The sequence below is a fragment of the Equus asinus genome, chromosome 2, assembly GCF_041296235.1.
Source record: "Equus asinus isolate D_3611 breed Donkey chromosome 2, EquAss-T2T_v2, whole genome shotgun sequence".
Taxonomy (NCBI): domain Eukaryota; kingdom Metazoa; phylum Chordata; class Mammalia; order Perissodactyla; family Equidae; genus Equus; species Equus asinus.
Window position 1 is genome coordinate 54,415,994 of NC_091791.1, and position 24,519 is coordinate 54,440,512.

A 24,519-nucleotide genomic window follows, 5' to 3' on the forward strand; every position below is an offset into this window, starting at 1 on the left:
TTTAAAAATTTAGAAAATAATTTAAATGTCATTAATTTTCAGGAAATTTTCATTTTAAATTTTTAATATTATAGGAAAACAATCTCATTGAAATAACTTGGCTAGTCTCTTCATTCCTATGGCTCAGATTTCCTCAAGGTTATTAAATAGTGAAAATATTTACATCGATATGAATAAACATGTCCAAATGCATTCTATGCTGTAGAACATAGCACTTGTGCTAATATTTGATAGCCCCATTAGTTGGCATTTGCTATTTCATGTAATTATATTTACAGCACATTGAGTAAGATACAGAGGTCGAAATTGAAAATGGGAGTCATATGCCATCTTTGAAAACTATGAGTGCACTTTAAAATGGAGATAGAAATAAAAAATATATGAAAACTTCTTCTCTGTTGGCTTTTAGAGCTTCTGATTTTGCTTCCTTAGATTGCTGTTAGTAAGTTAGATAAGTCAGCAAACCACTGACACTGATGGAAATAAGGAAGTAGTACACCGAAAGAGCTTATATTATTATTTTATCACAAATATGCATAGATAAAGAAACTGAGAGAGTGTATTTTAAATTTTTCTTGTCTAAGACACAGACTTTTATGTATTACCAGTATTTGCTATTCCTAATATATTGAGTATTGATTAGGCGTGTATACTGTAAATGTATTATTGTGCATGGAATTAGTTGGGCGCTTTTATCTCGAGGGCATTTATTACTCTTTTTCTTTATGAAATTGATGGCTTAAAGAGTAGATAGTTTGCCATCTAGACCAGCTGATGGGTTTTAGATCTTACAGAAATCTTATGATTCTAACTGGTGATACTTAGGTCCTACTATGTCAACAAAAGTTGCCTCTCTCTTCATTTCCATTTTACAAATGAAGGCCTAATTAGAAGGTTTTAGAAAGCTGAGCTTAATGTGAACAAATAGTCCTATATGTTATCTCTTAAAAATGCTTAGGTCAAGTCTCGAATTATTTAAATTTGTGTAAGTACTTGCTTGGTAATTTTATTATTCCCATTGAAGTGTGTCCACATATTCTATTACTCTCTACTTTTCTACCTTTTAAATAAAATGAGACAGTTATTTTTTTTCTCTATAAGGTTTCATAGAGAAGCAGTTATAATAATTTTTAATTTTTAAAAAAGAAGCTATAGAATACACAGAATTGGTATCATTAGCTTTTGAAATATTAATAATGATGATTATGATGAGACAATGAGTAACATTTGTAAATTACTTTATAGTTTCAAAACATTTTACATATATCAACAAACACTTTAAACTATTACATATATTATGAATATGAAAGAGAATTATTTCAAATGTAATAGAAACCCAATTCATACAAGCATAAATAAGCAAGGGGAATCATTGGAAGGATACTGGCCTAGCTCCCAGAAGTGAAGGAAAAGCTTTAGAAACTAAGGCATTTCTGGAGGTCACAGGACCAAGAACAAAATGCTTAATGATTGTCAGAACTGTCTTTTTATGAAAAGCCCTGCTTGCAGTTAATTTACACGTTTCTATGGTTATTGTTGCTCGGATTTTTTAATTTGTTACATCCTCCCCCTTTTCCCATTGGTTTACAGAGTCTTTCCAATCACAGATGGAAAACTCATGATTTTAATCTACAGCTGAGTTAACTAGTCTAAAACTTACCTTGTATAATCTTTAGTTTTTTAATTTTCCTATTATGCTAGGCACAATAGTAGCTCAAAAAGCCTCAAAATGTAGCATAATAACTTTATAATTTTAGTGTTAGCAACTCGAAAGCTGCAAACTAATTAATTGATTGTCAGAAAAAAAAAAGAAAGTCAAGCTGCAATAAGGTGAAGGTCATCATTATTGGCATCTGCAACTATGTGCAGAACTAGGACGTGAGGCCAAGCATTTCTCTTCCTGAAGCCATCATACCACCCTTTGTACAATCTAAGACCCTCTTTCTTTGTTGCCTCAATACCTGTTCTTAAATATTTCCAAGAAAGAACATGTATTAGTGAAACTCTATTGGGTTAATAGCTATATTCATTCAGCTCTATTGAGTATTGCATCTGCTAAATTAAAATATTTTTTTCACCTCATATTCAATGTGTCACATTTTCTGTTCACAAATGAATTCTAAGCTTATTATGGTGATAAATATGAGTATTAGTGGTGCAAGGGATGGATTGCTTTGTTTACCCTGAGGAATTTTCCAGAAGGTGAGGAGATATCATGATAAGTTCAATGAATATAAACTGGAGAACATGTGTATTTTATGTTTCATTCCGTTTTGGTCTTCTTTTATTTGGGAGAAAATTCCGAAATCTCGTCCTATATCACTATCCTAAGAGGATATAAAAGAAAGAAATTTTATAAATTATCTTTAGATTAAAAGTAAAAAAGAAGGGGACCCAAGTTTGAAGAGGGGTTATACAGAGTGTGGTGGTAACCATGGAAAGTGATAGAAGAGAAACCCAAGGAGAAGGGAGTAAGTACAGGGATTTGAAATCCTATATAAAGCTGCTTTCCTCTCATCAGTCTTTCTGAAGAAAGCTCTTGTCTGGTCTAGGATCTTTTACTATTTTTTGTCCCCAGCTGATTGGTGCCCCTACGTAGATAGGTACTAGCAGTTCTTAAATATTCCATAATATTGATTATTATATTGAATTATGATCATTTGCTCTCTTTCTCTGCCATATTCAACACTAGTTAACGATGGGTCCTTGAGGTCCCACAATTGGGCAATCTTCTGAGTTATGCTGGCATCTATTCTTGTATTCCATTTTCTGTGGGTTATTATGTTGTTTACCTGGTTAGAGAGTGAAGACTGTGTAAAGATCCAGGAAATGTCTTACAACCACAAGCACATTATAGTGATTCAGTTTACTTTATCATTTATTACTAAATCTTCTTTGACATATTACAAAAGAGAGACTGGACTTTTGAATTAAAAATATACATAATATTTGAGAGGAACTTTAGAGATCAAAGTCCATCCAAGTTGTATAATAGATGCCAAGTTTGAGGCTGAGAGGCTCAACACGTTTGTCAAAGATCAGACAGTGAAGTAGGAAGAGAGCCAGAATTATCCAGCATTTACTTTCAGATCTCCTAATTCTCCATCTGCGGCTCTTTTCATTATTTTCTTTTGGTGTTAGTGTTACAAGTAATATCAGACTTGAGGGATGGGAATTTGGTTCCTAGAGGCAGCAAGAAACTTGAGCAGAGTTATATAGGAGAGATTAGGAATTTTGAGCCAGTTTTTTTGTCTGAAATTACCTATAACTTTCACGTTTCTGTATGTGTGTGTGTGTGAGAGAGAGAGAAAGATTGGCCCTGAGCTAACATCTGTTGCCAGTCTTCCTCCATTTTATGTGGGATGCCATCACAGCATGGCTTGATGAGTGGCACTAGGTCTGCGCCCAGGATCCAAACCCACAAACCTTGGGCCGCCGAAGTGGAGCATGCGAACTTAACCACTATGTCACTGGGCCGGCCCCTACCCATAACTGTTAATAAGTAGATTGTCTGTAGGAATTTTCCTAGGGGCACATTTCTTAAAAGAAGTAGTGCTATTCAAACAATCTTTAGTCATTGCATGGTAAGGCAGTGACTGACCTCAAATTTCATTTTTACATCATTATTAGGTATTTATAAATGAGAAGACACATTCGAAGATTATTGGAATGAAGTAAATTGGATTCATTATATTGTTGTTTTTCTGATAATTGTCAAACACAGTTTACCCTTGCCTATCCTAGGAGCCTTATTTTGAGAATAGTCCATATCATTTTGAGTGTACTGGGAGAAAAAAACAAGCAAAATATCATGCAAAAATCAATAGTTCCTTTTTTGTGTCATCTTATTTATGAGCGAGATGCACATGAGAGGTCAAGCAAAGCAGAAGTAGGATCAATGGGTCTGCAGATTTTAATTGGGTCTTTTTGGGCTATTGCCAAAGAATCCTGTGTGTCCTGGTCTTTTGAAGTTAAACGATTAAATTGCTCTTTTTTAGGAGGGTAGTAACTTGTCTTTCCTTAGAATTGCTTTTCCTCAAGCAATTTTTTTTTTACCCCCTAGGTTTAATAGTGTGATAAAGTAGAAATATCTCTAACTAGAGTAACGTTTTATGCATTTTGTTAGTCCTCATTTCTGTTTACAAGGAAAGGAAATGAGCAGATTTCTTTATTAAATTTGGCTAGCACAAAATTTTCTTTATTTTTTTCTTATATTTTGTGCTATTCCTCATCAGTACCACTCCGTTTATAAATATATTTATTTTATTTACTGAGCTCCTGCCCTTTTGATCCTTAATTGAGTCCAAAATATTGACTTAGGAACAGTTTCAGAGGTTTTCGTTGGGAAATTCTGAAGATGAGTAGGGAACTAGTAATTTTTTTTTTTAAGTAACTATATTGACCAGGATTACCCTAGATTCTTTATATACGTTATTTCAATGGATTTTTTTAAGCTCCCTGTGAGGTACCTATCTTCACTTGTAGGTATTTTACAAGTAATGGGTCACAGGCAGTAAGAGGCTATGCTGTCATTTGAATATATGTGTGTGAGAACAAGGCCTCTAATCTTTCCATTTTAGTAGAATTATCTAAAGTGTGTTACCTAATATTTTAGTAAGTTTAACATGAAAAATAGGTTTACATATTCCAATAAGATTGTGTTGAAATAATCATTTATAGCAAGCTCTTTACTGCTTGCCTTACTATACTCACGGTCAAAGCAAGTGTATTGTCAGGGTCCAAGTGCACCATTTTTCAAATGTACTTGACCCCCAGAACTGTAGTGTGAAATTTTTTAGAAGCTGCCCTTTCTACTATACTGTGCATAATACACGAAAGAAACTATACTAGGGATCTTGTTTGCACCACGATCATGTCCTCCAGTCACGACAAATGCTCTCAATAGACACTGAAACAACGAAGGTTTTCTGAATGGAGGTTTAATACCCACCTGATAATCGCATGTCCTGTGCATATACGAATATAATCTTTGTCACGGAACACTCCTCCTAAAAGCCTTGTTTACAAGCTATGAGGAAAAGTTGTGTTAAACCTGCTTGTTTGCTTGTTAGATATTATGAGCTGTATTTGACAGAATTGGCCAAAGAAGGAAGTAATAATCCTGAAATTATTAACAAGGGTCATGACAGCATGTGTTAAATTAAACTAGGGCAACAAAGTCTAGTCAAGGTCATAGATCTTACTAATATGTTTCTGCAAAATAAGTCCATAATTTTAAAATTCAAATGATAAAAGTGCCAATCCCAACAAGAAATACTCATTAGAAAAAAATCTCCACTCACTGTGTTCAGTGGTGTCCCCTCACTTGTGCTCAGAAATGTGTCCTTCACGCTCTTCCACTAAAATTGGCTTACCCTGCAACCACACTACTGCCTCTGCTGCTGGTTTCTCAGGATGCTGCTTCCCTGCTGACAGACATTGTCCTCTGGTACTCGCTGATGCTCCACACTTCCTCAGAATCCCTCACAGACCGCCTCTCCGGACAACTCTCAGACTAGCTCTATGGTACAAGACAGCTGAATTCCAACCAACAGTTTACTTGAATCATTTCCACTTTCAAAAATGAGGACAAATCTAACCCCAGACAGAGAAATGTATCTCCTTTTTGCTAGATTAATATTGCCCCCCGTCCTCATTTTCTACCTTCCCTGCCCTCTTCCCAGGACAGTGGGCTGAGAAAACAGCTCTTCACTTAAGACGTGGGATAAGGTCTGACTCTATGAACCCATCAAGCCAATCAAAGCAGACTAGTTTCAGGACTTCTCCAACATTTGGGTTATTTAATCTCATGTGTAGGACATTAACAGCGTGGTTCACACAAGAAAACACCCACATCGCTACAAAGTAATTTTGCTTTTTTAATGGTTTCTTTTCCCTTGTGAACAGAAGTTACCAGTTTTATATTATTTTCCTGCAGTTTTAAGGTGTCTGTTTTTAAATTCTTGTGTGTAAAAGCTTAAATAATAGCACACACATATGGAAACAATTTCCTATAACTCCTCAAGAATTAGCAATAATATAGCAGAGAGATGTCTGAAACTATACATGGGGGAAAAAAGAAAGAAAAAAACTTTGCCAAGGCTACGTTTGAACACACACTTGTTTTTGAGAACCACCTAGCCTTCTTATTGGAAAACAGTAACTTCCTGGGCCTCACTTACAGGGATTCTGGTTTAGTGAGTGTAAAGCGGGCTTTAGGAATCTGCATTTTCAAGTATCACCAAGTGACTTTGAAACTGGAGATCTGGAAATTTTTAGAAAATGTAGTCTTAAAAACCAAAGTCAATTTCTGAAGTGCTGAAATATGTACTCAAGTAAAAGTAACATTATTAAGGAAATCACGTAACTCTTTGATCTGAAACATCTCTATTCAAATGACTTCGCTACAGTTTAGACATTCTGCACAACAAAGCATTGGTACTTGTTTTCCATCCACTAATCTGAAGTGCCTCTTCTGCTGCTTCTAGAGTTTTTCCATTTTCAAAAATTAACTAATGAAAAAAAATACTCTTCTCTCAAACAAACAAAAGGAAAGCATTCTTAGAAAAACTAACACAATGTTATAATTAGACAACTGCTATAGTGTTTTAGTTGCTATGCCAACCTCATCTCTCTTTCTCATCCAGTCCTTACTAAACTCATTGGTTCTAGTTACCTACTTCGGTCTGTTTCTTGGCATCCTGAATCTCGAATATTCTTAGTGAAGCAGTAGCTCAACACTAAAATACTCTTCAGTATAGCTTCTACTGATATATTCAACATTATTTCTCACTCTTCTCCTATATGAACAATTCACTTTAGCCAAACTGTTCTACTAAATTTCCACTTAAAGTTTTATTTACATTTCTGTCTTTTCTCTTGCAATTTTCTACCTGAAAGACTCTCCTGCTTTTATGTAAGTCCATCTCTTCATTCAAAAGCCATGAAAAGTCTCAATATTTCTGTGTAAATATTCCATCTTTCATTGTTGATTCTCTTATGAATCCTAGTAGGATTGTTTATATGAGCCATTTAGGATGTAGCTGATATCACTTTATGCTGGCATTTATCAGATGTAAACATAAGTACATATTATGCATTCTAATATATGTATTCTCATCTCATTCATATTCAGTCTGTTCATTTGAGGACAGAGTCATGCCAAACCCCTCACCTTTTTTTCTTACTCCTTTTCGTATCCCAAGTACCTTGTGCAGAGTAGACAAACACTATGTGTATTGAAAAAAAAAATGAATAAGTTAATATATGACTATAACGGTTATACAAAGGGATATGTTTTCTCTTAAATTTAATACTTAGATAATATAACTCTCTCTGTGAAAAAACAACATATTTTTACTTGGTTGAGACATGAATGATGATCTTTCCTAAAATCAACAGAATTGTCAATGTCTTCACAGCCCAGCTGGAGATTTATAAAGGAACTATTTGTTTCAACAGCAAATGTTTTCCACTTGGGAAGTGTTAGCAGATCCTGAGGCATAAACATACACATTGGAACATGAAGGAAGTTTTGTCTACATTTTGTGTGTTACAGTTGTGGGAGTTGTTATGGCAGATGACACTTTTGCTTAACAAAAGCTGTTAAATTTGCTTGGATTCCCTGCAAAATTTGAATGGTTATGCAAAGCTTTTTTATTCCTATGGGGTTATTCAGTACATTTTGAGGCAGACCTTGTCTATGTGAACCGCTGTAACCCACATAGAGCCAGATCCATGAACTTTTACAATTCCTTGGAATACACTGAATTGGTTCCAAAATAGATCTAATTGGTAATCATTGAGCTATTGCCATCTGAAGGAGTTGCAGTGACTGGGGTTCTGTTAGCAAGAGCACGAACAAGATCATTCAGAGTAGTTACAGTGTGGTGAGAGGAGCACTGGTGGTAAAATAGGAAAAAGTTTGCTTTCAGGGAACAATGTAACCAACAACTAGATCTACTCCATGCAAGAATTTGTCATATGCTACAGGAGACAACAGAGGACAGAAGAATGAATCTTTAAATGGCCTTGGGACAATTTATTGCCAATGTTGAGAGAAAAATATATTTTATAATACAAGATATATTTTAAATGGTTAGTGTGTGGGTGTGTAACAATTGAAAAATTATGATATAGAAATAACTTCTCATGAAAATTTGAAAGGAGAGCATCTTTTTAAATTCCAGAGAGATAAGAGACCAAAAAATAAAAGTAGGAGATTTAACTGTTAAAATAATTTTTGAAGGTCAACAAATAATAAGTGCAAGTAACAAACGTGTAATATATTATTTACACTTATATAAGAATTTTGTTCAAGTCCTTAAGACCTCTATAGTTAAGTGAATAAAAAACAATGATACAATGATACGGCTTCTCTTTAAGAAAAAATTTAAAAAAATATATTTGAATCTTTCTTTAGAAAAGGAATTACATTAGATTAAAGGTAAGGTATGAAGTAAATCTAACATTCATCAAGGTTTGTATTCACACTATATTGTAAAGTATTTATTTTTGCTACTAAGGGATGCCAAGGATATACAGAGCCCAGCACTTTAAACAAAGAACCCATTTTTTAAACTTATCAGGTTAAATAAGTCCTTAAATAAAACCATAAATATTTTAATATGATGGTGTATAGCTTTTTAAAAAATGTAATGCATAAATGTATACAATAAGGTATATGTTTACATTAAAGAGAAAACATAATGATACCTAACTGTAAAGATGTTTATTGTTTGTTCTATCATAACCTTCATATTTTGTTTAATTTTTTTCCTCATCTTTAGTGTGTAACACTGAAAGGATTCTCATGCTGTCAAATTCTACATCTAAAAATATAAACCTTTATTTTATCAGATTCATGAACTATGTTTAGATAATTAAGTAATGCAATAAAACATGGTTAGTGCCAGAGTTTATGTTCTGAACATCATTTTTATTCAAAAATTTTAGTTCATTGTCTCACCCCAACTATAAAACTCAGATTATAATTTTCAGTATTTGAAATAATAGCTTATTTGGAGTTAACATGTATGGAAATTTTAAAATGATCTTGAATATTTCTGACAGTTTCTAAATTTAAATATTACTTAGATTTTTATTTATGTATTAACATGAATAAAAGTTGTAAACCCAGAATTCACTAATAAAGAATTTCACCTAGTACAAACATGTGGAAAATGTTGAACAATATTTGTTACTGGAAAAATCCAAATTAATACAAGCTGTTAAAGAGCAAAAAAAAAATTTGAAACTAATGATCAACATAGAGCTCAATTAAGTGGAATTGAGCATTTCCAATATTTTTATAAAATAATCCTTTTTAGAAAATTTAGAAAATATGCACAAGGAAGAAAACATCATTGAATGGGCAGCCTTTCTCTCAGATGCAAACACATTTCACATGCTGGTGTAGAGCTTTCTCCAACAATTCTTACATTATAACTAGAGTGTATGCATATTGGTGTGTGGGATGAATTGGTTCACAACAAGAGGAAAATCCAACAAATAGTGCTCAAACATAAACATACTGTTTACTCAATTAGTAGTCTGTAGAGAGTTCTAGTTTTGGTTAAGCAGATTTATGAAATCAAGTATTGGGTCAGTGTTTACGATTTTCTTGAACTTTTTGTGATTTCAAATTGATTCAACTTCAATGTCATATCCTTTGGATTTCTACTAAAGGTGGGAAGCCAGCAGGTAGCCAATGTCATGAGTGAGCTTTCCGTCTTTATTCTTAAAAGACTATAAAATGCTTTCTCAGAGGCCCAACTTATCCTTCTCTTCAAGACTACATGCCAGAATGGGGTCACAAAGACACGCTGTTTTACAGGAAAGCCAAGGAAACTAAATGTCTGAACTTTTCAACCTTTATAAGATGGGAAGGCAAGGGAATAAAAAGGGGCTTTGGGATTGGCTTTGGGGAAGCCAGATAACAGTATCTGCCATAGTGGGTGTGAATCTGCATCCTACACTTCATATCTGAATGTTAACATACATGTTTTACCTAAAACTAAGTGAAGGTCAGTCTAAGCAATTCATATTTTCAACAGAAATATTAATTGTTGGCTAACACTTTATTTTCTGTGTACACTATTATTTATTTTAACCATTCTCTATGAGTTTGATTTCTTTTAATTTTGGTGTTTTTTTTGTCTTATAAACATTTTGGAAGTAAATCTTGATACATAGCCATAGACATTCTTAATTACTCAAGAATGAATTATTACAAATTGTATTGATGAATAAAATTGTATGAGTAATAATTTTCACTTTAAAATGTTGTAGAAGTTCTATCAACTCATAGCAGAAGTTTTTGAAACTTCGAATTCATGAAATCAGGAAATAAAATCCTACGCAGTTCCAGTTCCACTATGGTGATAAATCTACTACAGGCAGTCCCTCCTATTGATTACAGGTAAAAACTCTGTAGAAAACAAAACAAAAAACAGCAACCACCTGAAAACTCTGGAAATAAACAAAAGAAGGCAGAACTGGAAAGGCGTCAAAACTTGAAGTGACCTGCACAAAGGTGAGTGTTTCTGGTTTTGTTTGTATGTTTTGTCTTGTTTCCTCTTATTCTGCAGTTTTGTTCTAAGCACCAGCTTCATGCAAGGGCTGATGCAATGGCACAAGTGGCTAAAATCCAAGAGAGCCCCGTATTTCTGGCCAGAGAAATCAGGGAAAAGGACTTCCGTGTGCTGGAGGGCATGTGGAAGAATTCTAGAAAAGAGAAAATTCACTTGCTATCTTGGAAAGTACACAAACCTCAGTATAACCCATAATCTACACTTGCAACCCCAATCCAAACCAGCACGGTAAAGGCTTAGGACGCAGAAAGGATATTTGTAACACCCACACAAGTCTCAGGTTAATTTTTGAACTATGTGTTCTGAGAACAGACACAAATAAGGCCTAGATAAAACAAGTGAGATTTGAACCACTGCCTACAGAGGCAGGAGAGAACATATAGGCTAACATAACCAGGTGATGGCCTACCAAAACCAGAACACTGATATTCCCCAGATAAGGAAGACAGGACTCAGAGTCGACACCGTATAATCTTCACAATGTTCAGGATACAAGGCAAAATTCTCAACATTCAAGGAACCAGGAAAATGTGATCAATTTTCAAAGGAAAATTAATCAACAGATACCAATCACAGGATGACTCAGCTGTCAAAGCTGTCAGAATTTCAAAACAGATGTTATAACCGTGCTCCACGAGGTAAAAGAAAGCATACTTGCTCTAAATAAGTACATAGAAATTATCTGCAGAGAAGTTGAAACTACAAAAAGAAGAAAAATGATATATTTTTTGAATGAAAAAAATACATTGTCTAAAATTTTTTTAAAAAATCACTGGGGACTGACCCCATGGCCGAGGAGTGAAGTTCATGTGCTCTGCCTTGTCGGCCCAGGGCTTCACTGGTTCAGATCCTGGGTGCAGACATGGCACCGCTTGTCAGGCCATGCTGAGGTGGCATTGCACATGCCACAACTAGAAGGACCCACAACTAAAAAAACCACACAAGTATGTATTGGGAGGATTTGAGGAGAAAAGGCGGAAAAAAAATTAAAGAAGATTGGCAACAGTTGTTAGCTCAGGTGCCAATGTTTAAAAAAAACAAAATCAGTGAGGGGACCAGCCCCAGTGGCTTAGTGGTTAAGTTTGGCACGCTCTTCTTTGACTGCCCAGGTTCGGTTCCTGGGTGTGGACCTACACCACTGGTCAGTGGCCATGCTGTGGTGGTGGCTCATGGACAAAATAGTGGATCATTGGCCACAGATCTTAACTCAGGACAGATCTTCCTCAGCAAAAAAGAGGAAGGTCAGCAACAGATGTTACCTCAGGGCAAATCTTCCTCAGAAAAAAAAAAGCAATCACTGAGGGTTAGTAGCAGAATAGAAATGGCAGAGAAAAGAGTCAATAACTTGACATAGATCACAATTATCCAATATAAAGAACATAAGGAAAAACATTTTTAAAAAATAACAGAGACTCAGGCAGACATCTGTGAGACAAAAATGAAAAGATATAATTTGCATGTAATTGGAGTTCCAAGTGATAGGAAGAAATAATTGGGACAGAAAAGATATAAGAAAATATAATGGCAGAATATTTTCCAAATTTGGTAGCAGACAGAAATTTACAGATTCAAAAAGCTAAGTAAATCCCAATTAGGATAAACTCAAAGAAAACCGTGCTTATATACATTAAAATGAGCTATAAAAATCCAAAGATTTTTTTCTTTAGAAAAATATATTCAAAGAAGCTAGAGAAAAGGACATTACTACATATTTTCAAACAATGATTTGAAAGGCCACAGATGTTTCACCAGGAATCATGAAGGCCAAAACAAAGTGGAACAACTCTAGAACCGACCTAACAAAATTGAAACTGTTGATTCAAAAGAAGGACACTTAACTGCATATTGCCAAATTGCCAGCTAAAGAAGGTTATGTTAGCACGGTGTGAGCATGCTCATTTCCCTTAAATAAAATTAACTTTGACTCTTACTATTTAAAAAACCCTAGCCAACTTGATAAAATTGATAGTACATTAAATTTAATTTTGCTATTCTTTGATTATAAAAAGGGTTAAAAAAGAGACATAATATAATCATTAAAAAACACTACAAAATGGAGCTAAATAATGTATTTTTAAAATAAAATCCTACTGTCCATCATTAGCATTTTAATGTAGGAATTTTCAGATATTTTGCCATAAATGTGGTGGCCATGTTTGTATTATTTGAACTACTTGAGCTTCGCCTCCTCCTCACTCTCTTCCCACCTGCATCCCACCGTGCAGCCAGACCAAAGTAAACACCCAAATCACGTTGTGACAATCCTTTTCTCTCTTTCAACAAAATTAGTACTCAGCAAAGACATTTGGAACTGGGGGGCAACTTTTCCATTATGTGCATCGGGAAGCAAAGGAAATGAGTCTATAAAGAAAGAATGATAAGACAGAGCTGAAAGAGATACAGAGATTAGTAGACTAGTGGTGAAAGGAGAATGATGGAATCAACTTGGTTGTAAGGTCTGGGTAGCCACCAAAAATTAAGCTTAGATCAAGTCAAGTGTGTCCTTGGAGTTTATACTAGTCTTCACAGTCAGCATTAGAGCTATGATAGTTTAGCAATAGCCTGGAGCTTGAAGATAGTTATGTGACCATGCACCATTTCTACAGTGTAACAAGCCACCTACACATAAGAATTCGTTCTATAATTCTCCCTAGAGAGGAATTGTTCTACTATTGTATCTATCTCAAATTATCTTGTTTCACTGAATTTCCCATCATGTTAAAGGAGCCCTTTTATTAAAGAACAAATTTGATTGACATTTTTGTATTCAACCACATCTAAAAATGTGTAGACTATAAAAATGAGTGCTTTTATTTAAGTATCTATTGAAAAACAATTAAAGTTACACTGTTTGGTTCATGATATCTACAAAAGAAATAATATGACTTAGTACTAAACTATTGAAGACATTTATTTGTATCAAAGAGATTTTGGGGCCATCCCAGTGGCATAGAAGTTAAGTTCGCATGCTCTGTTTCAGCAGCCCGGGGTACACAGGTTCTGATCCTGGGCGTGGACCTAGTACCACTCGTCAAGCCACACTGTGGAGGGTCAAGCCACGCTGTGCAGACATCCCACATAAAATAGAGGAAGATTGGCATAGATGTTAGCTCAGCAACAACCTTCCTCACTAAAAATAAAAAGGAGCTTTCATTTGACTTATTTGTAATTTCCTATAGTACATGTATGCAAATGTGTATGCTTTTACATCACAAAATGATATATGGACCCAAATAAGTAATTTATATCAACTTGTTGTCTTATAATAATTTGATGTTTCTATAAGTCATGTTAAAATATAATTATGTAAATCATAAATGTGTGTATAATATTATTTCCCCAAATTTTTGTCAATTAATTCTTGTTCAAGTAATTTAGAAGGGAAATGTATACTTCCATATTGACAAATAGAAATGGCAAGCAATAGGATATTGGAGTATATGAGGAAACATTTCGTATAAACCTAATTCAGCCTGACTTTGTTTTTCCAAAAGGACCTGACATGGCCATCGAGCATGTATTGTATATCTGCTTTAGACATTTACTATGGCAAGAAGAAATGGCCTTAAAATAAGGGTGCAACTTCTCCGCACATTGGTATTTCCTTAAGGAAAAGCATCTTTCCTTAGGCTAGGAACTGATTGCTGTGCTCACCTGTGACCACGCAGCCACCCTGCTCTATCCGCTGAGACCGTAGACCTACTACCTGCTGTTTCCATCAATCACTGTGCCGACAGAGCAGTCTCGTGACTATTGTAAAAGGGACATTTCAATTATATGTGAAACATCCTCTTTGAGAGTACATAACCACTCTGTACACCCCACTTCTTTGGTGCCCTTTCTTCCTTTGAGAAGAAAGGCCCTGGGCCATGGTCCTCACATTTTGGCTCAGAATAAACTCACCCAAATTTCATTGATAGATTGGTTATGGATTATTTTCATTGACAATATTTATAACATTTTTTTTTTCATGTTAGGGTTTTAAAAAATTAGATATGGGAGATATGTGGGAAATCAAAACATTTATCAGTTTCAGTGTGGTAAATATGAATTGGAGAATCTGACTTAGAATTGTAGCCCAAAGCAGTCATTCCATGCTGCCATATATACTCATCCAAGTCTAGAGCTTGGGATCTGTCCATGGGTGAGATTGTATTGATAGAGCAGACTACACTTACTTGACTTTATCCAATGGGATATATTGTCTCTCTCATATGAGGACACATGTAAAGAAAGAGATGAGTCTTTTAGATGTGTTTCTAAGAAGGTGGGTCCTTAGTTTGGTTCAAGGGTGCTTATTTCTTGGAACTGGGCTTGTTAAGGTATCCAATTTTCAGTTATCTGAAAAATAAGGAAAGGGTAGGGCACCTGAGAACAGTAATACCGCAACACTTTAACTCTGTTAAATGGGGAGCACTAACCAATGCATTTTAGATTATTGCCTTTCCACCAGTGAGTTAACTTATACATGGGGAAAGGTGTGTAAGGGATGAAAAGAGGGATTGGAAATGCTTCTCGTGTAAGAATCATCATGGAAGCAGGGAGTCAACTGAAGAGGGCATCCTCCAACAAAAGTGAACTGAGTTATCAAAACTGTTTCCTCTTCTTTAATAACAGTTTATTTAATCCAAAGAAAGTCAATGTCAAACAATCACTCACTAGATGGAGCTGTTGTTAATTGTAATCAAAGTTAAACCATGGCTTTTGTAGCACAATTAATAGGATCAACAGATGACCTAAATATTATCAAGGAGTCTAATAAGATAATATTGCTTTTCAAAGAATATGTCTTATCAAATGAACCTAATTACTGAGGATGAGATGAAAAATCTGGTAAATCTATGGGATGAACCAAAATAATAGTTTTAGCATCCATTTGAATCAAATTTGTATGGACAACACATGCATGTGTCTGTTATGTGTGCATTAATTAAGACCCTGAAATTGTGTCAGTAGATTAGTGTCAGAATCAGATTGGAACCCAGAGTTCCTTTCAACATACTACATTATATCACAATCTATTCCTGAGTCAAAAAGGTGCTATTGCTTCAATGCATTCAGAGCTTGGACAGTCGGAAAGATAATGCCTTTTCCAAAGCTATCTCTTTAAATTCCCTGGATAATATGAAAGACTGGATCGTCATAAATAAAATATTTTACTAACTTACGTGGTATTATAGGGAATTTATTCCTCGTTAGAGATGTGTAGTGATCTTGAGCCTTTCTGTCACCAATTCATTTGAAGACAACGTGAATATTTTTAGAGAAGCCTGATTTAATCAGAAGTTTAATGAAGGTTGAAATCAGTCTGAGGGACTCAGATGTTAAAATATGTACTTTTATTTCCTATGACGAATTTTGTTATAACATACCATCTGTAATAACAGAATATGGATGTGGGATCTGGGTAACAATGATATATTTTAAAATTATTTCTTTGACTTTTGCCATACTTCAGGGGGAAAAAAAACTATCCATACTTATGTTGGAGGAAAAAAATTAAAATGAATGAAATGTGCTGTGTAGCTTTCAATGTTTAATTCTTGGGGAGCTCTTTATCACCATTGAGAAATTGATTATGTTTTTGTATGAAAATTTTATTTCAAGACATATCATTAAGTTTATTACAACTCTCACAGTAAATGTCAGCAAATGGTAAGGGTCTCTTAAACAAATAAACAAAAATAACTCTCTATACCACTTATTTAGTTCCAAGATTGGCCTCCATAAAGTCTCGATTAGTGATGACAATAGGTTTTGATGTGAAAGATGTCATCTCAGTAAGCATATACTCTCCAGTGGGTTGTTTCAGCCTATAGCGTAGGTTATCATTATTTAAATTATTATTATTTTCTTTGCTGTATGTCTCAAAGAACCCAAGTATAAAACTGATTTTAAAACTTTTCCATTCAACTTATCCCATTCAAATAAAGATAGAGGAATTTATTTAGATTCCTTGAGAATGTACGTATTATGCTAAACATGTGAAAAAAATCCAAATAATGAAAAATTCAATGGGAGTATTCCAGTGCTGGAGGAGCAGAAGCAGAGGGAAAATTTAGGAAGATATTAACTTATTTAATGAAAAAGTAAATAGAAAAATGACTTCCAGTTTCAAATCCAACATGGAAATAGTTTAGAGTTGCCATGCCAGTTCTTACAATATGAAAAACTTAAACAAATTGAAAATCAGTAATGTTCCCTGACTCAACAGAGAACTGAAGTTGCAGGGCAAACTGCCACTCTGAAATCTGGAGCAGAAACCTCTGGGGTCATAAGCTACTCAGAGCACTTACATGGTAATTTTGACCAATTCTTAGAGGCTGAGTGGAGACAGCATGAGAGTGAGAAACTCATGGGAGTCACAGTCTTGGGAGAGGGGGGCTTGGACTTTCTTGGATTTTACCTTCAGGAGCCCCACCAAATGCTCCTAGGAAAGATCCAAGAAAGATCCTCTTATGGCTCTCACAGTGGGAGGAGAAGAGGGATCATTGTCAAATATGCCCACGGAGTTCTCTATAACAATGGCCTATTCCCCCAGGAAAACACATTACCAGACTATATATTGTAGGATTCCAATTGTAAGACATTCTGGAAGGACAAAACTATAGCAATGATAATAAGATCTGTGGTTGCCAGGTTTTGGAGGGTGATAGAGGGTCGAGTAGGTGAAGTATAGGGAAATTTCTAGAGTTGTGAAACTAGTCCATATGATACTGTAATTGTAGATCCATGACACTTTTTATTTGTCAAAACCCATAGAATTTTGTAACACCGAGAGCAAATCTCAATGTATGCAAATTTAAATAAATCATTTAGGAAGTCAGAAGACTTCAGGATGGAATATAGACTGTAAGAAGAGAATATAATTGTGTTACAAATATGTGAAATGGCCTCACTGAAGGAGAGTGGACAAAAAGTTTAGATCTAAGTAACTTTAGAAATGGGCACAGTTTGTAAGACTAAAGGCATGAGACAATGTAGAAAAGTAATGTATTCTAAGTGAGGATATTATTTCCCAAGGGAGTACAGGATAACTGATACTATTATACATGGTTATGGGAACAGGCCAATTAAGTAAATGGATGGCAAGTTGTGGGAGTCAGATTTTTCACTGTTAAAATGGGAGGTTACAGATAAGGATGGGGAGGAGGCTAGAACTGTACATGTAGTAATGGAGTAGAGTTGGAGACATCAGTATGAAATCATATTTAGCCATACGTTGATACAAATCATTAAATATATATTATAAATATGTATTATATGTATTAGCATATGCTCATATATTTCCTTGCTCTGTCTGCTGAGATGACCCAAAAGCAAGAACACCCTAGTAAAAAGGATCCCACTGAATGCCAGGTCTTATTTTCTAATGCCATTCAGAAATAAAAGGATCCAGGGATTCTCGCATAAATGGCTGACTCTAGGAATGGAGAAGGAAATACAGAAAATGAGCGTGAAGCACCTTGAGGTGCTTGAAAGTAAGAAAATTCTCAAAAAAAACCCTCATAATGATGGCATATGTCAAAGGAACCAATAACAAACAGAAACAACGTCTAATGGATGAGGATGGAACAATTTAAGCAACAGAATAAAGAAGCATTGGATTATAAGCCAAAGTAAAAATAAATATTCATGAATCCATACTAATAGAAACAGATGAATGAATAAAGAAGTGAAGAGAAAAGACAAATTTCCTATGTAGAACAATTCCAAATAATTTATGGAAGATGCTCCTCCCTCAGGGATATGGAGCATAACTCCTCACTCTGTAAGTGTGGGCTGTGCGTGGTGATTTTCTTCCAAAGATCACAGCATGGAAAGCAGAGAGGGAAGTAACATTACAGTGGAGAAACCTGAATAAACAATACCACAGCCAGGTGATCAAGGTCAACATCAACAGTCATGTTGGTATTATGTAATGAAAGCGGCATTTTATCTTTATGGTCTTCCTTTCAAAACTATATACTCCTAGTCTAATCAAGAGAAAAAACATCAGAAAAATCCATATTGATAGACATTTTATATAATAGCTGATCAGTACTCTTCAAAACTGTCAAGGTCAACAAAATCAAGGAAAATCCAAGAAACCAGCTTAGTCAACAGGAGACATGACAACTAAATGTTATGTGGTTACCTGGCTTAGACACTGGAGCAGAAAAAGTTCTTCAAGGAAAAACTAAGGAAATCTGAATAAAGTATGGATTTAGTTAATAATAATGTATCATTATTGGTTTATTAATTGTGACATATATAGCATACTAATAAAAGACGTTAGTAATAGGGGGAATAGAGGCTATCTGGGAACTCTCTGTACAGTCTTCTCAATTTTTCAGTAAATCTAAAACTGTTCTAAGATAAAGAGTTTATTAAAAAACAGTAAATGGAACATAGGGATGATCTCTAAAATGTAGACAGCTGGAATAATATAGACAAGTCAAATAGCTAACATAGCATTTTCCAAGTTGTTTATTTTCATTCCAGGTATTCATTTCAGTTTCTATCATATGGGGCAGCCTTTGTTATGTCCACAATGAAGTAGCAATGTGAATCCACTCTCCTAATACTATATCTCTTCTCACAAATCATTGCCAGGCTTTTTCAGTGGGTCAATTTGTCATTTCAAACATAGTCAACATCACCAAAGGACACTATGCATGTCTTTCAAAGGAAGATAAACTCTATACACAATCTATTCTCTGCCTATATTTCTGATCTTATACTCTCTCTATTTTCACTACGTTTGAGTAATGCTGAATTCTTTATCTAAAACATACCAAAGTTATTTCTTTCCTGGGGCATTTCCATTTGCTGTTCCTTTTGTTCTGAATGCTTTTCCCACAGATTTTGCTTGTCTGGTACCTTCTCATAAGCCAGGTCTCAGGTCAATGGTGATCTCTGCAGAAAGACTTTTTATCTGATCAGCTACTCAAAACAGCAACTTCCTCTAGTCACTTGCTGAATTTTATCACTCTTTAATTTTTCATAGCATTTGCCACTATCTGCAATTATTTGTTCCTTTGTGTATATTTTGTCTACCACTAAACTGTTAATTTTATGAACGTAGGGATTGTGTGTGTTATCTTGTTCACCAATGTGCTCAATAAATATTTGTCAAATGCATGAAGGGATGGTGCTGTCCCGTAGGATAAGGACATATCTGTAAACTTCCATCTCATCTTCGGAGTGAACATGACTGAAAAAACGCATACAAACCACAAAGGGGCACCTGGCCTGCTGTCTATTTAGAAATTGTCTGATCCTCGGAATGACTATTTGAGACATATGAGATAGCTGACGTTATCCTCATTCAAATATTTCCCATATTCAAATCCCAGGATAACAGAGGAAAGATGGAAAGACTCTTTTCTCAAGAGCAAAAACAGCAGAGTAATGGACAGAAACAATCCAACAAGTTTAAGCCCAACAGATAAATTATCTCCCCAGGAGGGATATTTGTAATTTTCAAGCTTTGGTGATTTTAATGGTTTTGGTGAAAGCTCTACCATTCCTCCCCGAAAGGTGCTGACACCCTATCTCAGTATTCTGGGGAGCCCATAGATCTTCCACAAGCTTCTCAAGTCCGTTCATACCCTCTGTCCATATACCCTCTCTAGGACAGGAAATCTGGAGAGCAGAAATCCACACAATCAAGGTGGGGGAGCCAGAGGTGCTAAAGGGCCAAGGGAGAATTTATTTTGCTCCTATTCTATTTGTGTGTAGTGCCAAGAAAACAGGAATTCTGAGACTCAACATCTGCAAATTCTCACAGAAATTGCTCAGAAAAGGTAAATATTGCCATTTTAGTATGCCTGGCAAATGGGTTTTATAAAGCAAGATTCCTCAAGATTTCTGTGTTTTTATATGCTGTGCATGTATTTAATAGTTGATATATGTGTGAAGTATAATTTCCTGTTAATTAAACCTCTTAACGTACTTTTGCCGCAAGAATTTTTGCTCTAACTTTAAGATATTCCCGAGAGTGATATAAAGAGGAGGGAGTTGGTGACAGGACTTTTTTCCTCTCTAATGGCGTTCTATTTAACTAACTAAGTAGAGGAAATCAGAAAAGATTACACAGATTACGATGCTCCTGATGCAACACAGTTCTGAGCCTTAGGAATTTTCCTCATCCCCGGGGCTCCGTTTTCGTTGACGTAGACCAAATCAATAGAACACTTTTATCTTCCTGATATTACCTGTAGATGCAGGCTTGCTTGAGATACAAAAATATTGTTTGAAGTTCAATTGTGATAGATAGCACGTGATTATACCATTTTGAAACACAAAAAAATAAACTTTTTACTTCGCATTCATTCCCTCTTCATACCATTTCTTTCCTCTCCATTTACACGTAAATTTCTCAAAAGAGTTTGCAACACATGCTTTCTGCATTTTCCTCCCATTTTTCTTTAATCTGCTCTAATCAGGATTTTGTTCCAGACACTCCTCGGCAACAGCATTGGCAAAAGAACCACGTGATTTCAAACCGCTAAATCCAATGTTGAGTCTGTTATTGGTCCAATCCAGCTATTACCAAATTAATGCCTCATAGGAAGCAATCTCAGACTCTCGATGGCTTACAAGAAAAGATTGTTCTCAGGCCCCTGGGCTGCAGGTCGACTTCAATTAGACTAATCTAGGATGAGTGTGGATAAGTGCCACTCCTTTAGGCTGCTTGTTTGTTTGGGTTAGGTTCAAGCTTGCCATGACATTTCCCCCATCCTCCTGGCCTAGCTGTTATCCAGAGCATATTTTTCTCATGGTGAATGGTGAGATGTTTTTGTTAGGGTGAGTAGCAGGAAGGAGAGTGATCAAGTTGCATTGTGCAAACCTTTATGGCAATTTGAACTTCTTATTTCATTTCTCTAAACTGTCCAAAACTATTAGTTTCAGTCCCATCATTCCATAGGGATTATGGTTTTCATGTCCTACATATTCTCTTGTAGTAGTGGCAATTCCCTCCCAACTGGTCTTCACAGTTCATTATAATTGTATTAACTGTTTCACCTTGCAAGTCATAGGATGCCAAATCCAATTTTCTTAATACTAACTAGACTTTACTTTTCATTCTCACCTAAACCATTTCAAACCTGTTGCCTGCAACTCACTCTGATGTCATGTTTTCGAATTCATGGTTTTTAAGGCAAAGAAGAATAATCAACTCTGATTGATTTAAACAGATGAAGAACATATTTAAAAAATATGAGGGGCCAGCCCCGTGGCCGAGTGGTTAAGTTCTCACGCTTTGCTGCGGCGGCCCAGGGTTTCTCAGGTTCAGATTCTGGGAGCGGACATGGCACCAATCATCAGGCCACGTTGAGGCGGCATCCCATATGCCACAACTAGAAGGACCTGCAACTAAGATATACAACTATGTACCGGGGGGGGGGGGTGGGATTTGGGGAGATAAAGCAAGAAAAAAACGAAAAAAAAGATTGGCCACAGTTGTTAGCGCAGGTGCCAATCTTTAAAAAAAAAAAAAAAAGAAAAACGATATGAGATTTCTCAAAAAATGTGGGAGGATTTCTGGAGCAAGGTTCATAAGAAAAGGAGACAATAGAGACTAAGAGGTCACAACTACAATTAAAATCATGTTTTGGATCCAAATAATAAAAGGTTTCCCAAACAGACGATGAGTTTCAGATTTAGGACGTGCGAAGAATGTAAGATGTAAAATGTTTACTCTTCCAATTGTTTTTCTTTCTCTTTGCCGCCTGTCTGATCAATTAGATATTCATATTATAAAACTGGAATGAATATCACTTTCTTTTTGTTTATCACAAGCAAAGTTGAATGAGTTGTTGTTATTTAAATTCTTTGAATTTCCTCAAAAGATAGTACGGTATCAGGAATCTTAAAGCATCAAAATTCTGGGAGTTGTGTTGGCAAGTCTAATTATTTGATGTTTAGAGATGTCTCACCGCCTACGTGAAAGATAAGGAATCTCCTGAAACTTATACTACAACTTAGTAACTTTCCTATCCATTTTGTTCATTTTCAATTGCATTTTTCTTTTTGAGACATAAATATACATCATACTAAATAAAGTTTACAAGTTTTTAAAATTAAATAGTAAGTTAACTTTATTCTTTCCTAAACCCTCCAATGTCTTTGTTTTCATCATTGCTGTATATTGCTCAGCATTTTCCTTCAAGTAAAAAAATTCAAGTCTGACCTGAAATATCTATCTTAAACTTCTTAGACGACACTGACATTTTGCAATGAGAATAGCATTGTGTTTCTAGGTCTAAGTTAAATACTACTAACAGTTCTTTGACTTAGGGAGGAAAGAAAAGATAGCACTGCCATATGCTTTAATCATTTACGTGAGTTGCTTAAAAATTTGAAAGGCCTTCAGGCTCCAGCAGTATTTGCTGCTGAGCTTTCAATTGCAATTGCATGCTTCCTAACTGGGCTGAAATCAGCCCGCATCTAAATTTCCATTTCAATTTCCTAAGCTTGATAACTTAGAGTTACATTTTGAGTAATTCAAAACAGAGCAAAGGAGATGGATATTTTAGAAATACAGATAACTTGGTTTGAAAGTCAAGTTGAAATTTACTTAATGGTATCTGAGAAACATATTTCCCATAGAAATATCATGCCTGATATAACTAAAGAATCGAGTATACTTTCTTCTCAGACTGTGTGTACATGTAACAGTAAACTATTAAATCCATTATGCTGGTTATTCATATTAAATAAGCATTTTTGCTTGATTTGGATCATTGGACTTTTTTTAAAGTTTTAAATATAATTGTAATTCTCTCTGTTTCCTACTTTATTTTTTGAGTAACTTTCTGCCAAGACAACACATAGACATTTATAGATTGACGCACTCCGCTATGTAACCTATTAATGTACAGACCAAAGCCAATGACATTGAATTAAAACAATTGGTATAAAACTGGTTTCACATGTTCTGCTCTTATTTTAGATTGTTTTTATGAATTTGGCTAAAGAATCACGACATAGTTATTTTAAGGCATGTTATTGCATGTCAAATTTAATACATAGAGGTATGAATACTCTCTCCTTTAAAATAATTATCCATGAAGTCAACCACTCTAACTCAGAGTTTGTATCTTTCTTACATGAATACGTGTGTAATTGTGTATATATAAAACATGTAGTGACATAATATATGCTAGCATTTTCACTCAATGTTACTTATATGTTAAATATTTTCCATGTTTAAATAACATCCTCATATTACTGTTTTAATGGCTACCTAATTATCTTGATGTTAAATTATAATTAAACCATTTCTCTAAAATTGCTCAGTGTCTCAAAATAGTTTATAACTAACGAAGAACACTGTGTTGAATAATTTCCTTAGGATAATTTCTTAAGTGTGGAATTATTGGTATGGAGTGCCATTTTCCTCATCCTTGCGATGTGTCATCACTACCTTTACCATACCTTTTACCATTTTACCCAAGCAGGATGTATACGCAGCATTGGGTTTCATCATTTAAAAATGATATTAGTTATGAAATTATTTCTCAAGTGGAATTTTTCATATCTGTCTCAAACCTAGTCCCACTTTGTCTGACCTCTTCGGCTCTCCATTTTAAAGATTGGTACCTAAACTAACATCTGTTGCCAATCTTTCTTTTTTTTTTTTGCTTTTTCTCCCCAAATCCGCCCAGTGCATAGTTGTATATTTTAGTTGTGGGTCCTTCTAGTTGTGGCATGTGGGATGCCACCTCAGCATGGCCTGACGAGCGGTGCCATGTCCGCACCTAGGATCCGAACGGGTGAAACCCTGGGCCACCAAAGTGGAGCATGCAAACTTAACCACTCGGCCACCGGGCCAGCCCCATCCATTTTATGTGAAGAAAATTTTCTAATTGGATAGGAGCCTAGCTAATAGCATACAGGTTATTGTGCATTAAAGTTAATGCACACGCCATCTTCTGCT